Below are 10,362 nucleotides of genomic sequence, written 5' to 3'. Positions count from 1 at the left end.
GTAAGTTTGAAGTCTACTTTGTCTGAGATAAGTATTGCTACTCCTGCCTGTTTTGGGGGGCCATTTGCTTGGTAAATCTTCTTCTAGCCTTTCACCCTAAGCCAGTGTTTGTTTCAGTCAATGAGATAGGTTTCCTGTAAACAACAGATTGTTGGATCTTCTTTTTTAATCCAGTTTGGCAAACAGTGTCTTTTGATGGGGGAGTTGAGTCCATTGACACTTAGTGTTAATATTGATAGGTATGTGGTAATTCCTGTCTTTTAGTTGTTTAAGGGTTTGATTGTGTGCAGCTGAATCAATGTTGCTCTCTGATTCCTTGTCTTTTCTTCTCCTGTGGTCTGGTACTGCCTATTCTCTCATGATTTTGTTTGCTTTCATTTTCTGTGTGCTGAATTCCTTGGAGAATCTTTTGTAGTGGTAGTTTGGTGGTCATATATCATTTTAGTTTCTGCTTATCTTGAAAGACTTTTATTGCTCCATCTATTTTGAATCATAGTTTTGCTGGGTAGAGTATCCTAGAGTTGAAGTTATTTTCATTCAGTGCCCAGAATACCTTACTTCACTCCTTTCTTGCTTTTAAAGTTTCTGTTGAGAAATCTGCTGTGATTTTGATGGGTTTACCTTTATATATTATGTTTTTTCTGTTACAGCCTTCAATATTCTTTCTCTATTCTGTGTGCTTGTTGTTTCAATGATAATTTGTCATGGGAAAGTTCTAATTTGGTCAAGTCTGTTTGGTCTCCTGGAGGTTTCCTGTACCTGAATGGGCATAACTTTCTCTAAATTTGGAAATTTTCTATTATTATTTTATTGAATATATTACAAATGCCTTTTCCTTGCCTCTTCTCCTTCTTCACTGCCCATGATTCTCAGGTTTGGTCTTTTGGTGGAGTCAGTGAGTTATTGCATATTCCTTTCACAAGTCTTGAGTGTTTTGAATAAGTTCTTCAGTTTTTCCTTTAATTCTATTTTATCTTCAGATTCTGAGATTCTGTCTTCTGCTTGTTCTAGTCTGCTGGAGTGGCCTTCCACAGATTGTTAGATCTGGAACAATCCAACAATCTGTCGTTTTGTGTTTCTGTTTGATTCTTTTTTCTGAGGCTTCCCATATCATGGGTCACTTCCTCTTTAATATTGTCTATTTTTATCTTTAATTCATTTATCTCTCTATTTATAGTGTTCTCTGTTTCATTTTGGTATTTATTTAGGAATCCTATGAGTTCATTTATTTCTTTCTGTGTCTTCTCACATTCTTTATTTTTGGTGTCTTGAAATTTCTTGAGTGTATCTTGTACATTTTTGTTAACCATGTCTTGTATCATCTCCATGAAATTCTCAGTGATTTCTTGCAGGATTTCTTCTTTGAGGAGATTTTTGTGGGCATTGCTGGGTTCCTTGGTGTCATTTTTCTTTGTTTTGTTGATGTCTGGAACTGGGTATCCATTTCCTTCATTTCCCTCTGAATCCTGTATTAAATTATTTTTTGGGGAAGAGTGGTTTCCATCCCTTTTACTTCTTCCCATTGCTCCACTTGGTACTGTGTAACTATGTTCTTGATAGGTTAGTTGGTGGTTTTAGTCACCTGTTTTCTTTCCCTTGATTTAATTTTTGTTGGGTGTGCAGGTGCCTCTGGAGTAACCTGTGTCACAGTCTTTTGGGTATATCCCCAAGAGTGGTATTGCTGGATCATATGGTAGATCAATGTCTAGCTTTTTAAGTAGCCTCCTAATTATTTTCCAGAGTGGTTGTACTAGTTTACATTCCCACCAACAGTGTAAGAGGGTTCCTTTTTTCCTGCATCCTCACCAGCACCTGTTGTTGGTGGTGTTGCTAATGATGGCTATTCTAACAGGGGTGAGGTGGAATCTTAGTGTGGTTTTAATTTGCATTTCCTTTATTGCTAGAGATGGTGAGCATTTTTTTCATGTGTTTTTTGGTCATTTGAATTTCTTCTTTTGAGAAAGTTCTGTTTAGTTCACTTGCCCATTTCTTTATTGGTTCATTAATTTTGGGAGAATTTAGTTTTTTAAGTTCCCTATATTCTGGTTATTAGTCTTTCGTCTGATGTGTAGCTGGCAAATATTTTCTCCCACTCTGTGGGTGTTCTCTTCAGTTTAGAGACCATTTCTTTTGTTGAGCAGAAGCTTTTTAGTTTTATGAGGTCCCATTTATCTATGTTATCTCATAGTTGCTGTGCTGCTGGGGTTCCATTGAGAAAGTTCTTTCCTATACCTACTAATTCCAGAGTATTTCCTATTCTTTCCTGTACCAACTTTAGATTTGGGGTCTGATTTTAAGATCCGTGATCGATTTTGAGTTAATATTGGTATAGGGTGATATACATGGATCTAGTTTCAGCTTTTTGCAGACTGCTAACCAGTTTTCCCAGCAGTTTTTGTTGAAGAGGCTGTCTTTTCTCCATCGTATATTTTGTTTAGCACCTCTGTCAAAGACAAGCTGGTTATAGTTGTGTGGCTTCATATCTGGGTCCTCTGTTCTGTTCCACTTGTCTTCATGTCTGTTTTTGTGCCAGTACCATGCTGTTTATGGTTATTGCTTTGTACTATAGTTTGAAGTTGGGTATTGTGATGCCTCCAGCATTGTTCTTTTGACTGAGTATTGCCTTGGCTGTTCGTGGCCTCTTGTGTTTCCATATAAATTTAAAGGTAGATTTTTCAATCTCTTTGATGAATTTCATTGGAATTTTGATGGGAATTGCATTAAACATGTAGATTACTTTTGGGAGTATAGACATTTTTACTATGTTGATTCTACCAATCCATGAGCATGGGAGATCTTTCCACTTTATATAGCCTTCCTCAATCTCTTTCTTCAGAAGTTTATAGTTTTCTTTGTAGAGGCCATTCACATCCTTTGTTAGTTTTACACCTAGGTATTTGATTTGTTTTGAGGTTATTGTAAATGGAATTGTTTTCATATATTCTTTCTCAGTTTGTTCATTATTATTGTATAGAAATGCTAATGATTTTTCTATGTTGATTATATATCCTGCTACCTTGCTATAGTTACTGATGGTGTCTAGGAGCTTTTGAGTAGAGTTTTTTGGGTCTTTAAGGTATAGGATCATATCATCTGCAAATAGAGATATTTTGACAGTTTCTTTACCTATTTGTATTCCTTTTATTCCTTCTTCTTGCCTAATTGCTCTGGCTAGGAATTCCAGTACTATGTTTAATAGGAGTGGAGATAGTGAATGTCCTTGTCTAGTTCCTGATTTTAGAGGGAATGGTTTCAGTTTTTCTCCATTAAGTATAATGCTGGCTGTAGGTTTGTCATATATAGCTTTTATAATGTTGAGGTACTTTTGTTCTATTCCTAGTTTTCTTAGAGCTTTTATCATGAAATGGTGTTGGATCTTATCAAAGGCTTTTTCTGCATCTATTGAGATGATCAAGTGGTTTTTGTCTTTGCTTCTGTTAATGTGGTTTATGATGTTTATTGATTTTCATATGTTGAACCACCCCTGCATTCCTGGGATGAAGCCTACTTGGTCGTGGCGAATGATCTTTTTGATGTGTTGCTGAATTCGGTTTGCCATTATTTTATTGAGGATTTTTGCATCAATGTTCATTAAGGAGATTGTCCTATACTTCTCCTTTTTGGAGGTATCTTTGCCTGGTTTTGAGATAAGTGTAATACTTGCTTCATAAAATGTATGAGGTAGTTTTCCTTCCTTTATATTTCATGGAACAGTTTAAGGAGAGTTGATATTAGTTATGTGGGCTGCTGAGAAGAACGTATATTGTGAAGAAGTTGGATGAAATGTTCTGTAGACATCAACTAGGTCCATTTGATCTATGGTATATTTTAGATCTAGGATTTCTTTATTGATTTTTTGTTTGGATGACCTATTTATTGATGATAATGTGGTGTTGAAGTCTCCCACAACCACTGTGTTGGAGTTAACATATGCTTTTAGGTCCTTCAGGGTATGTTTGATGAAATTGGTGCATTGACATTGGGTGCATATAGCTTGATAACTGGTCTATTTCCCCTTTTATTAGTATGGAATGTCCTTCTTTATCTTGTTTGATCAATGTAGGTTTGAAGTCTACTTTGTCAGAGATAAGTATTGCTACTCCTGCCTGTTTTTGGGGGCCATTGGCTTGGTAAATCTTCTTCCAGCCTTTCATCCTAAGCCTATGCTGATTTCTGTAGGTGAGATGGGTCTCCTGTAAGCAACAAATTGTTGGATCTTCCTTTTTAATCCATTTCATCAAATGGGGTGCCTATTGATAGGGGAATTAAGTCCGTTAACATTAAGTGTTAATACTGATAGGTATGTGGTGATTCCTGTCATTTAGTTGTCTTAGTTGTTTGAAGGTTTGTGTGTAGCTAAGTTGAGTTTACTCTCTAGTTTGTTGCTTTTTCTTTTCCTGTGGTTTGGTGCTGCCTGCCCTTTCATGGTTATGTTGGGTTTCACTTTCTGTGCACAGAATCCCTTGTAGAATCTTTTGTAGTGGTGGCTTTGTGGTGACATATTCTTTTAGTTTCTGCTTATCATGGAAGACTTTTATTACTCCATCTATTTTGAATAATAGTTTTGCTGGGTAGAGTATCCTAGGGTTGAAGTTATTTTCATTCAGTGCCTGGAAGATCTCTCTCCACGCTCTTCTTGCTTTGAATGTTTCTGTTGAGAAGTCTGCTGTGATTTTGATGGGTTTACCTTTGTGTGTTATTTGTTTTTTCTCTCTTACAGCCTTCACTGTTCTTTCTTGGGTCTCTGTATATGTTGTTTTAATGATAATATGCCATGGGGTAGATCTATTTTGGGCTGGTCTGTTCAGTGTTCTGGAGGCCGCGTGGATCTGTATGGGAATAGATTTGTCTAGATTTGGGAAATTTTCTGTTATTATTTTGTTGAATATATTATGCATTCCCTTTGCTTGCACCTCTTCTCCCTCTTCAATGCTCATGATTCTCAAGTTTGGTCTTTTGATAGAGTCAGTGAGTTCTTGCATTTTCTTTTCACAGGTCTTGAGTTGTTTAATTAATAGTTCTTCGGTTTTTCCTTTAATTACCATTTCATCTTCGATTCTGAGATTCTGTCTTCTGTTTGTTCTATTCTGCTGGATTGGCCTTCTGTTTTGTTTTGCAATTCTGTTTCATTCTTTTTTCTGAGGTTTTCCATATCATGAGTCCCTTCCTCTTTAATGTTGTCTATTTTTGTTCTGAGTTCATTTATCTCTTTATTAATTGTGTTCTTTGTTTCACTTTGGTGTTTATACAGTCCTTCTATGGTTTCTTTTATTTCTTCTTGTGCTTTCTCAAATCTCTATTTTTTTGTCTTGGAATTTCTTGAGTGTCTCCTGTACATTTTGGTTGACCCTATCCAGTATTATCTCTATAAAATTCTCATTGATTACCCATAGTATTTCTTCTTTTAGATTATTCTTGTGGGCTTCATTGGGTTCTTTGGCATAGTTTATCTTCATTTTGTTGGAGTCTGGATCTGAATATCTGTTTTCTTCATTTCCCTCTTGTTCCTTTACTAATTTTTTGCTGTGGGGAAACTGGTTTCCCTGTTTTTTCTGTCTTCCCGTCATTGCCCTTGGTGCTGTTATTGTCTCTGTACTGTGTGTAATTAAGTATTTTCTAGCTTGTAGTAATAACAATGGTGATGTTTAGAATGGAATGTGAGAGGAGATGGAAAGGAAAGAAGTTAAAGAAAAAGGGAAAAACAAATGAACAAACAAGTAGCGAAAAGCAAAACAAAGAAACAAACAAAAAAGTTTCAAAGATATATACAGGGAGAGATAGTGTACTAATCAACAGTAAGCTGAACAGGCATTAGAGAGCTAGAGAGAGGATTGAAAAATAAAACAATAAAGAATAATAAATAAATGAAAAAAAAAAGAAATCTCCAAGTTCAATTCAATAAAATTTCAGTCTTAATAATTTTGGTGTTTGTCCCTCAGCCTCCAATCCTGGAGATGGTGTCTCAGAAGTAGTTCTGTTGTTGTCTCATCAAAGGGGATAAAAACCAAACCAAACCAAACCAAACAAAACAACAGAAAACAAACAAAAAAAACACCACAAAGTGTCCCAAGTTTAAATGCTATACAGTATCAGTAAGTTTTTCAGCATGCAGGTGTAGTTCGGTTGTTCTCACCAAAGGAAGAGAGAGAGGGAAAAAAAAGAGTCTGGAGACAGTTGTGTTAATGGTATCTGAGGCTGTGGCTCACCTGTCCTCTGCTGTGAGCCTGCTGTTGCTGGAGGCTTTATTTATGCAGATCTCAGGGTGAGCTTAACACTCATCTGGCCCCACAGGCTTTGTTTACTTAGAGTTCTCCTGTGCACGAGCCACTGCTACAAGCTTTCCCCTTTCCAAGCACACTGGTGGAAGTGACACTGCACCAGCTTTCTCAGGCCTGTGTGTTTATTTACAGTTCATATGGGAAGTGGGTCTTCCCCCCCTCTCCTGTGGAGTTTTCTTCCCACCACCACTTTTACAAGCTTTCCCGCTCCTGGTTTCTGGGTGTGTGCCACTGCTCCTGCCTTCTCCTGCCAGCTTGTTTATTTACAGTTCTGGGAGGGATTTCCCCTCCCCCCTTCTTTGGTGCTCAGGTGCCCTGCCCTCTTTGCTACGTGTCTTTTTTTTGGTTATTGCTTATTATTCAGTTTTTTTTTCTTTTTTCCCTTGGGTGGGGGTCGGTCTGTCCAGGGGGCTATGCTGATCTGGCCCAGGGTTGTCTGTGGGAGTACTGCATGCTGCTTAGCTCACCTTGTTGTCCACATCTTCCCAAGTTGTCTGGGTGCTGCCATCTGTCAGTGGTGTGAGAGCCCTCCTGGTTTCTCTATTTAATGTGAAGTGGAGATGCTATGTGCAGGCTGGAGGTGTGGAGGAGTCAAAGTTTTGCCTCTTCTCAGTGGTTTTTCCTGTAAGGTGTATCTCCAGTGTCTCTCCAAGATTTTACTTTAGGAAACACGCTTTCTGCTTCCTCCCTCTAGCTGCCATCTTGGAATCCTTGTTTCAACTCTTGAGGTATAACTTGGAAGTATATTTAAAATTCAAATAAATTCAAATTGATTTCCTATGTTTTCAAGCTCCAAGCAGATTATATATAAGGGGAGAAATAAATCTTTATACTGATGATAACTTCATAGAGTCTGGAAGGAAAAAATAAAAGAAAAGATTAAAACTTCAAGATTTCTACCAGGTCTCCTTTGCTCTTAAGAGTCTCCATTTAAAGCTGAGTAGTTCTGCATGTTACAAGGTGAAGGAATTGCCTATTATAAGTGGGGGAAGAGGGAGCTTCCTGAAAAGCTCTACATTTGCTTCAAGAAGGCAAAGATAATGAGATGAAACCCAAGTCATCTCCTCCTGACTCCAGATCCCCAAAGCTTTGGAAGTGGGTAAGGATTCCACTGCACATGGCAGCCAGTCACTTATAATTTGCCTCTACTGAATTCTGGTTGATTAGGCTAGGTCCAAACTGAGAGTCAGTTAGACTATTAGTTATTTGGTCTCTCCTAAGACCAAATAATTTCTTGAAAACCTCATAATCACAGAAATTGAGAGTTGTACTGGGTAAGTCCAACTTCAAGGGATATGCATGAAATCAATAATAACCTTTCATGTGTTTGTAGCATCCAATACTTAAATAACTTCCCCTTAATTTTCTGCTTTAACTTCCAATCAGATAAGGTAAAGAAGGGCCTAATAAGCCCCCCAAGTCCTAGATTACAGAGGAGAAGAATGTAGCAAGCTACTCACAAGTAATAGGCTCATAGACAGAAGCACCCAGGTTTTCATGGAAAAGTTTGAGTTCAGGTCCAATTCCAATTTCCCTCTGCAATTCTGAGTTTCCCTTTAGCTGAGTGTGCTGCTCTTTTCAGGGCTGTGCCTGACAAGTTTCCCTTCTTTGTCCAGGGCTGTAATGCTATGAAAAGGACATGTGCTATGAAAGGACATGGAACTGAAGTTACAACCAGTAGAAGAGACGCCTGTGCTCAAACTGCAGTCGAATTAATCAAGTGACCTCTACATTGGCATTTGACAAATAATCATGAGCACCAGTAGTTCTATTTCCTTTGAGTTTGTAGTCTTTGGGAAATTAATAAACAACTCAATCAATGTTGTCAGTTAGAGCAAAGGTTATTTATCCTTTTCAGAAACTCAAATGAAGTCATTGACACTGCCTCCTCTAAACTGCCTTTGTCTACATGGATAACCTTATTCCAAAACACTTGAAATCCATCCAAACAAGCTAATGCACAGATCTTTACCATTAAAATTCCTTCTTTCTACACCGATCTTATGCCCTCAAAAATACTCCTACTAATCCTTCAAAACAAAACTCAAACTGAATCTCTAAGTGTGTCTTTCCACATCAGTGTTCTCAAATTGATAGAACCACTCCCTTTCTGGGAAACTTCTACCCCTCAAATTCTATTATTATCCTATCTACTCTCTATCACCATTGTTTGTTTCCAAGAGTATTTCTATTACCAGACCATGAGCTTGACAAGGGCACAGTCTGTATTATTCAGTGTTATGACCCTAGACTAACAATGTGCTTTATGCAGAATGAGTGTCTACAAAGGCTGTGTGAGTTGAGTTGGATGAGATTGCTTGGTCTCTGCATGTCCTTTTCTCTCACTCTTTCCAAAAGTATTAATATAGCAAGAATTCTTAGCTCTGCCTCAGTCACTATCTCTGCATGTTTAGACTGATTAACTGAGTTTTTTTTGCAATATAGTCTCTAAACTGGAGAAAAAACATGAACAAGAGGGAATAGATACCTGTACCATTCATATCCATTCATGCTGATTCCTATAAAATCCCTTAGTGAGTCCCATAGTCGACATCAACTTAGATAGATTCTTTTTTTTTTTTTCATTTTTCTTTTATTATTCATATGTGCATACAAGGCTTGGTTCATTTCTCCCCCCTGCCCCCACCCCCTCCCTTACCACCCACTCCACCCCCTCCTGCTCCCCCCCTCAATACCCCGCAGAAACTATTTTGCCCTTATCTCTAATTTTGTTGTAGAGAGAGTATAAGCAATAATAGGAAGGAACAAGGGGTTTTGCTGGTTGAGATAAGGATAGCTATACAGGGCATTGACTCACATTGATTTCCTGTGCGTGGGTGTTACCTTCTAGGTTAATTCTTTTTGATCTCACCTTTTCTCTAGTTCCTGGTCCCCTTTTCCTATTGGCCTCAGTTGCTTTAAGGTATCTGCTTTAGTTTCTCTGCATTAAGGGCAACAAATGCTAGCTAGTTTTTTAGGTGTCTTACCTATCCTGACCCCTCCCTTGTGTGCTCTCGCTTTTATCATGTGCTCATAGTCCAATCCCCTTGTTGTGTTTGCCCTTGATCTAATGTCCACATATGAGGGAGAACATACGATTTTTGGTCTTTTGAGCCAGGCTAACCTCACTCAGAATGATGTTCTCCAATTCCATCCATTTACCAGTGAATGATAACATTTCGTTCTTCTTCATGGCTGCATAAAATTCCATTGTGTATAGATACCACATTTTCTTAATCCATTCGTCAGTGGTGGGGCATCTTGGCTGTTTCCATAACTTGGCTATTGTGAATAGTGCCGCAATAAACATGGATGTGCAGGTGCCTCTGGAGTAACAGTCTTTTGGGTATATCCCCAAGAGTGGTATTGCTGGATCAAATGGTAGATCGATGTCCAGCTTTTTAAGTAGCCTCCAAATTATTTTCCAGAGTGGTTGTACTAGTCTACATTCCCACCAACAGTGTAAGAGGGTTCCTTTTTCCCCGCATCCTCGCCAACACCTGTTGTTGGTGGTGTTGCTGATGATGGCTATTCTAACAGGGGTGAGGTGGAATCTTAGTGTGGTTTTAATTTGCATTTCCTTTATTGCTAGAGATGGTGAGCATTTTTTCATGTGTTTTCTGGCCATTTGAATTTCTTCTTTTGAGAAAGTTCTGTTTAGTTCACCTGCCCATTTCTTTATTGGTTCATTAGTTTTGGGAGAATTTAGTTTTTTAAGTTCCCTGTATATTCTGGTTATCAGTCCTTTGTCTGATGTATAATTGGCAAATATTTTCTCCCACTCTGTGGGTGTTCTCTTCAGTTTAGAGACCATTTCTTTTGATGAACAGAAGCTTTTTAGTTTTATGAGGTCCCATTTATCTATGCTATCTCTTAGTTGCTGTGCTGCTGGGGTTTCATTGAGAAAGTTCTTACCTATACCTACTAACTCCAGAGTATTTCCTACTCTTTCTTGTATCAACTTAAGAGTTTGGGGTCTGATATTAAGATCCTTGATCCATTTTGAGTTAATCTTGGTATAGGGTGATATACATGGATCTAGTTTCAGTTTTTTGCAGACTGCTAACCAGTTTTCCCAGCAGTT

This window comes from Castor canadensis, chromosome 6 (assembly GCF_047511655.1).
Source record: "Castor canadensis chromosome 6, mCasCan1.hap1v2, whole genome shotgun sequence".
In the NCBI taxonomy this organism is placed as follows: Eukaryota; Metazoa; Chordata; class Mammalia; order Rodentia; family Castoridae; genus Castor; species Castor canadensis.
This window is presented reverse-complemented; position numbering follows the sequence as displayed.